The sequence below is a fragment of the Temnothorax curvispinosus genome, unplaced genomic scaffold (genome assembly GCF_003070985.1).
Source record: "Temnothorax curvispinosus isolate PA1 unplaced genomic scaffold, ASM307098v1 QBEX01001498.1, whole genome shotgun sequence".
NCBI classification, from domain to species: domain Eukaryota; kingdom Metazoa; phylum Arthropoda; class Insecta; order Hymenoptera; family Formicidae; genus Temnothorax; species Temnothorax curvispinosus.
In genome coordinates this window covers 1362276-1368275 of record NW_020211278.1, presented here as the reverse complement: position 1 = coordinate 1368275, position 6000 = coordinate 1362276, and the positions used below count along the sequence as shown (strand labels likewise).

General features: G+C 40.9%; 2 protein-coding genes across 2 annotated transcripts in view; one reads left to right on the top strand and one right to left on the bottom strand.

The window, feature by feature from the left end:
* Nucleotides 1–6000, top strand: part of LOC112464843 (atrial natriuretic peptide receptor 1) — a 65507-nt gene that overhangs the window by 1655 nt on the left and 57852 nt on the right. The gene's annotated exons all lie outside the window — the stretch shown is intronic.
* The window catches only part of LOC112464804 (microtubule-associated protein futsch), a 47871-nt gene that overhangs the window by 33511 nt on the left and 8360 nt on the right, over nt 1–6000 (bottom strand). The gene's annotated exons all lie outside the window — the stretch shown is intronic.

The window sequence follows — 6000 nt, the reverse complement described above, 5'->3', positions numbered from 1 at the left end:
GAGAGAGAGAGAGAGAGAGAGAGAGAGAGAGAGAGAGAGAGAGAGAATGAGAGAGAAAGCAGAAGGGCATCGTCGAGGTGATGCAAAAGTGAGCTGTCGAGCTCGAAATAAACGCATGAATGAATTCGCGTCTCGCCTTCTTTCCGCTTGACCAAATCTACTCGATGTGGGTGCTCATGAGTCAAACAGGACTTGCCGGCCGGCTGGCTAGTCAGCACGTTTGCACATTGTGCTCGCGGCATAACAAGCGACTAGCACACGCGGTTAACAAACAAACAAACAAACGTGCGGACGAGAGGGGGAGGGGAGGAGAAAACGTAGCCGCCGGTGCACACGCGGAAATTTCCGATGGGGAACCCCGCACGTGCGGGAACGGTCGGTCGTTAAGCCCGCGCCCACGCATCCGAAATCGAATTACGGACAGTTGTCGTTCCATCGTGTGCCGTTCAGCGCGGCGAGGTAGACAGACGGGTATTGTTCGTTGATCGAACACGCGCGCCAACGGAATTTAGAATGGAACCGCGCGCGGAACCGAAAGTTAGATATCGTGTTATCGCGATATTAAAATGCATTATTCATTTCCGCGACTCCGACAGCGAGTTGTCCTCCGTACAAAGCGTTACAAAGTCGCTAATGCTGGACGACGTGCATCGCGAGCGCACTCGTGCGAGACGTATCTCTTCATACAGTTCGTACGAAGAGCGAAACGCGATCGTCGAGTATTTGCCATTGTTGCCTCGTTCTCCCTGTAGCGCGATACTCACCTCGAGATAAAATCACGCGGAGCACGGTGTCGAGAGAGAGGGTGGGAGGAGAGAAACTCTCGGCGGTACACGCCGTTCGCGTGTCGTAAAGTGTGAACAAAGTAGAAAGCGATTATGATAGAATCTCGGTAGAAACGCCAAGCGACGAGTCTACGTTAGGGATTCTTTATTAACTCGTCGCGTTTAGCGACAAAATGTCAGACTACACTTCGTCCGAGATCGAGCAAAGTTATTACAAAGTTATTACAACGGGTATTTCAAAGTAATGATATTACGAAATTTTAGCATACAATTTTAACATATTTTTCTCTCTCTTTCTCTGATATAGATGTTATTGGTACGATAGAAATACAGGCGGCATCGATGTCTGAATGCGTCTCACGTTACACGATTTTTCAACCGTGTGGAAGATTAGTATGGCTTTTTCAATCCCTCGCAAATGATACCGAAAAAAAAGCGATACATTCAATACCACTACGTCACTCGATATCATATATGAAATCAATATGTGCGGAAAGACATTACCAGGATAATTTCTTCTTCTATACAAGCTTCTATACCAACTTTGCAGCTGAATATATAAATTTATTTATATCAATATTTCAAAATTCCGTGACGGCGAGCACAAATTGAATGTGAAGCGAATTTTTCTTTTTTTTTTGTATCTCCTGGATGTTCGCCGAGCCATGAGAATCACCCGCCCAATCGCGATATGAGTGCATTCGCGTCATGAATCTAATTGAATGAACGTAGGGAACAGGATTTTATCCTCGTATTTATTTTGTGAAACCATATGAACGCGAATACAACGCATCATGTGCGTGAATACGACGTAATACGGTATATAATACGGTGTGGTACAATGTTGTTATAATAGTGTTAGATAATATCAGGTGGAAAATAAAGCGTTATATAGTATTAAATAATATTAGAGACGGGGTATATAATGTAATCTACATAATGCAGCATTGAGAAATTTTTCTATATAATGTTAGCCTTGTCGATATATACTAAAAATACATCCCATACGTAATGACATTATATCGAGTGTTCTTGAATAACGGTCTCAAAGCTTTATCACATTTTTCTCAATTAAGACTTATCGGGAATTCCCTTTTTTTAAATAAAAGCGGTGTAAAAATTTTTATTGGATAAAAGGCATCCGGCATATATATTTCGGCGAAAGACGAATTCATCCCCCCCCAGGCGCGATCCGCTAATAAATCCGGTAACTGCATCTGACAGCCGACTGTGTGGTAATTCTTAGCGACGATGACTCTATTAACGTCTCGCCGAATTGTCCCGACGCGGAATTTAGGTCAGTAATATAATCGCCCAATAATCCGGTGAAAGACAATTTTATCGGCGATATTTCCCCGATATCACGTCTTCGTGGTGTCTTCGCAAAGATTTCGTCACTGACTCACGTCCATCTTTTTGCCATTTTACGAACTGTCACGATGATAATTGTCGGAAAATATTAAACCGTCGCTAAAGGGATTAACGTTAGCATTTTCCTCGTCGTTTTTCGCGAGATAGGACAGTTTCGCAGTTTGCCCAGCGCGAATGAGCGTGACCCGTTTCCGCCTCCGCAGGATGCGAAATTAAAACTTTTAATCCTCATTAGGAACCCGAGACAGGGATACACACCCCACACTCCAATTATTCCTTGACCCGTGAACGACGACCTTGCTGGCCGCTGCTCATTGAATACGCGATGCTTTTATCTCATCTCATTTCATCTCGTCGTTCTCCGGGCTCTACAGTGTGTCAATGTACTAAATTATACCTTGTATATATTACCAGTACAATTACTTATTTTCCGTTTTGACTGTTTTGTTAATTAAAAAAAAGAAATTACAAAGTAAAATTTGCAAGTTTCTTGTGCTGGAAAAGTTGCAATAACGATAATTCAAATACCGCTCTTCCTCCGTTAACAAATTTAAGGTTGCCTTATCTTTTTAAACTTTTTTCTTTAATTGCAACTTTATTATCGCGAGCGCACGATCCATTCCGTCGATTTACATCTTCCATAATTATTTCTCTCCCACTCGCCCCAGTTTCATTCATTTCTCAAGTTTTCCTATGCATCCGGCGCACGATGCGCATTTCTTTGTTCTTCTACTCTCTTCCTCCCTCTCTCTTTCCGCGCTTTTACGTACGGATGCTAACGCTCGCGCTTCGATCGCGCGTGGCGAGGAAGACGAAATGACATCGTTATTTCGGCTCGGCGACAGTTTTCACTCAGAACCGGAGTGGATGGATTATTGATCGAAGTTCTGGGACTGCGGGGATGTGGCCGTAGGCAGGTACCAACATGCGCATGCCGCATCAACCTACAGCTACACTCTCGCCCTCTCTCGTTCACCCTCACCGTCGTCGTTTCCTTTTTGCAACCTTCTTACCCTCTCGTCCTTTCACCGTCTCACCTTCCTTTTCCTGCCCTCCTCTCACGTGTCCCCCTATTTTTTCCCTTCGCAACCCTTCGCTCCGATCATTATTCTGCCTTTTGTCTCTCTTCCTCTCTCGCTCTCTCTTTCTTTCTGTTTGTTACACCCCCGTTGTCCCCTTTTTTCCTCAAAACGTTATTTACCTTCTTTCCTCTTCTCTTGTTTTCACTCTCGATTTCAGCTTCGATATCTTTTATTAAGGTATATCGAAAATCTATCTTTCCTTCTGATTTCCTATCAGTTTTCTCTGCGCGTACTTCCATTATCTTTGTAGGTATATACGGCGCGATAGTAATTATATCGTTGCCGCAGTGGAGCGTTTATGCCAAATAAAAAAAGTCGTTCAATCCATATCGCTCTTTCATATCTGCTCATATCTTCGTTGCTTCACGTCCTTTCTTCACCGTGCCTCTTTTCTTCGACCATTGTTCACTTTTCCTCCGGCATCGCCTCATCATATTTCTTGGTTTCCCACATGCGATGCATTGTGCCTTTTCATGCCTCTTTTACGAAACTTTAATAGCATCGTGTTCCATCGTGTGGGAGAATAAAATGTCACATTAAAATACCTGTCGAGATTGTTTCATTAACGACAGATATAAATTTCATTCTGTTGCAATCCACGATCTTCTCTTTATATGCGACAGACGTGGAATGCAAAAATGAATTTGTATTGAATAAAATACCAACGCGACGTAGCGCGCTGTTTTATATTTTATACGCTAATTTCGTTTTCCATTAATAGCGCGCAAACTTCACGAAAAGTTCCAACTGTTGTTAAAATTTATCTGGCACGTTAATTCTACGAGTTTCGATGACGGCGAATAATTCGAGTTCTTCTTTCTCCAGTTCATATCGTTAATCCTTCGCGTTAACTTTAATATCGCAAATATATCATTTGGAAAGTAATAATTGCATGTAAAATAATCTCTTTAATAGAGAGAGACTCTTAACGCGCTATTTATGAATGTCGTTAAAAATTCCTTTAATTTCGCGAACGCCCAGTTTATCGTGCACGAAATGACTGTACAGTGCATGAGCAAATTATATTCGATTACGCTGATTAGTATACATGATTCAACACATTTATAGTACAGAAGCCACATGGCATCGATTTTCCTAACGGTACTTTGCTGTCGGAAATAAATTGTATTTAAAACGAGATTTAAAAATATACGAAAATATTTATGAAGCCCAAAATAGGAATTAAAAATTGCACCAGCAATTGTAGGATATTTCACACAGTAGCGAAAAAAAGTTTTACAATTTAATTGTGCTTATCGTGATTTCAGAATAAATATGGATTTATTTTTTCGCGATGTGTAACAAAATTATGTCCTCTCTTCTGTATATTATAATTTTAGCAACTTATTGTTTTATTAAGTTTATTTCGTAATTCCATATATAGATGATAAGAAAATCCATTAACTTTACCTAACATAATAGCACGTGTAACTTATTTATTACATAAGCGCAATGTACGTAATTAAGTGTAGAAATTATTATTATTACGGAAACTATTTACATAATATACTGTAAGCCAAGCAATTTAGCTAAGAACAGTACACGACTGAAACTAATTTCGCATTGTTTCATATCCATGTGTCGAGGGCTCCCTCCGGATCAATATATCTTCTATACATACGCATGTGATTCCCAGATAAACTCGTAAACGTTAATATTTACGCAGAACCTCATGAGCTTTTAATTAAAACGTTTGCGAACGGCAAGTTTTGATTTGCAGTTCGAGGGACACATTCGTTAAGGGATAGGTATTTACCGAATCGCTGCGGCGATGCGCTATATAGATACATGACCGATCACTCTATTTCGGAAGGCCGATAATTCAAACATTGTCGAGTGCTATGCAACACATACAAGAGTCGTACGGGCCGGGATACTTGTTTGCGTGTGTACACTTGCATGCATGTGCTCGTCACCACACACGCGATCAATCGGCGCGGCGTTCGAACTTTCGGTATATAGATACACCGGTAATTACATAGATACTTAAAGGCGTCGACCCGAATCTATATCTACAACGAAAATACGCGATTGATCGGGCGCGATTGATGTGCAAAAAATACACTCCGTATATTCACCCCGGCTAAATCGGTGTCGGGGCGATCAAAACTGCGATTTTTCCGCGAACTCAATTTCAAAAAAGCATATCTCATACGTATCACGGTTCTAACAATAAGTGGAGCTCATCTGTGCATGAGTCTACCGCCTAAATTTTATCAATATTATCTTATACCCGAGAGGATTGACCGTATTATTATATTTATGGTGAGCTATCACCATATGTGTATTCATTTGACGTTCATAATAGATACTAATTCCCTAATAAAATATGCACCTCAGTGGACGCGAGGTGCGTCACGCACGACATAGAGACGAGTTGCGTGCGTGCGAAGTTTCGCGTGACACAATCGTGAAGGTTCCACGAAATATTCGGACCCCTCAATTCGCATTGCTATCGTCATAAATAACGAATTCGCCATCGATTGGCGAAATTATAATTGAATTCAGCGCGCGCTTGCTCGACGAAGGATATAACCTCCGTTGCAGAAAGAATAGCTTTTTAACACGGATAAATATATTTCTGTTAGAAAATTACAAATGTGTGGGAAACAGAGAGAATAGCATACATACACATGTGGTCTGTAAATCACTTTTTGCCTTTTATACTATATTAAAGTAAATTTTTTATTAAGATGAGATGCTTACGTAAGAAAATTCATTATTAATTTGCGTAATCTTCACGACTGCTTTGTTAATGGACT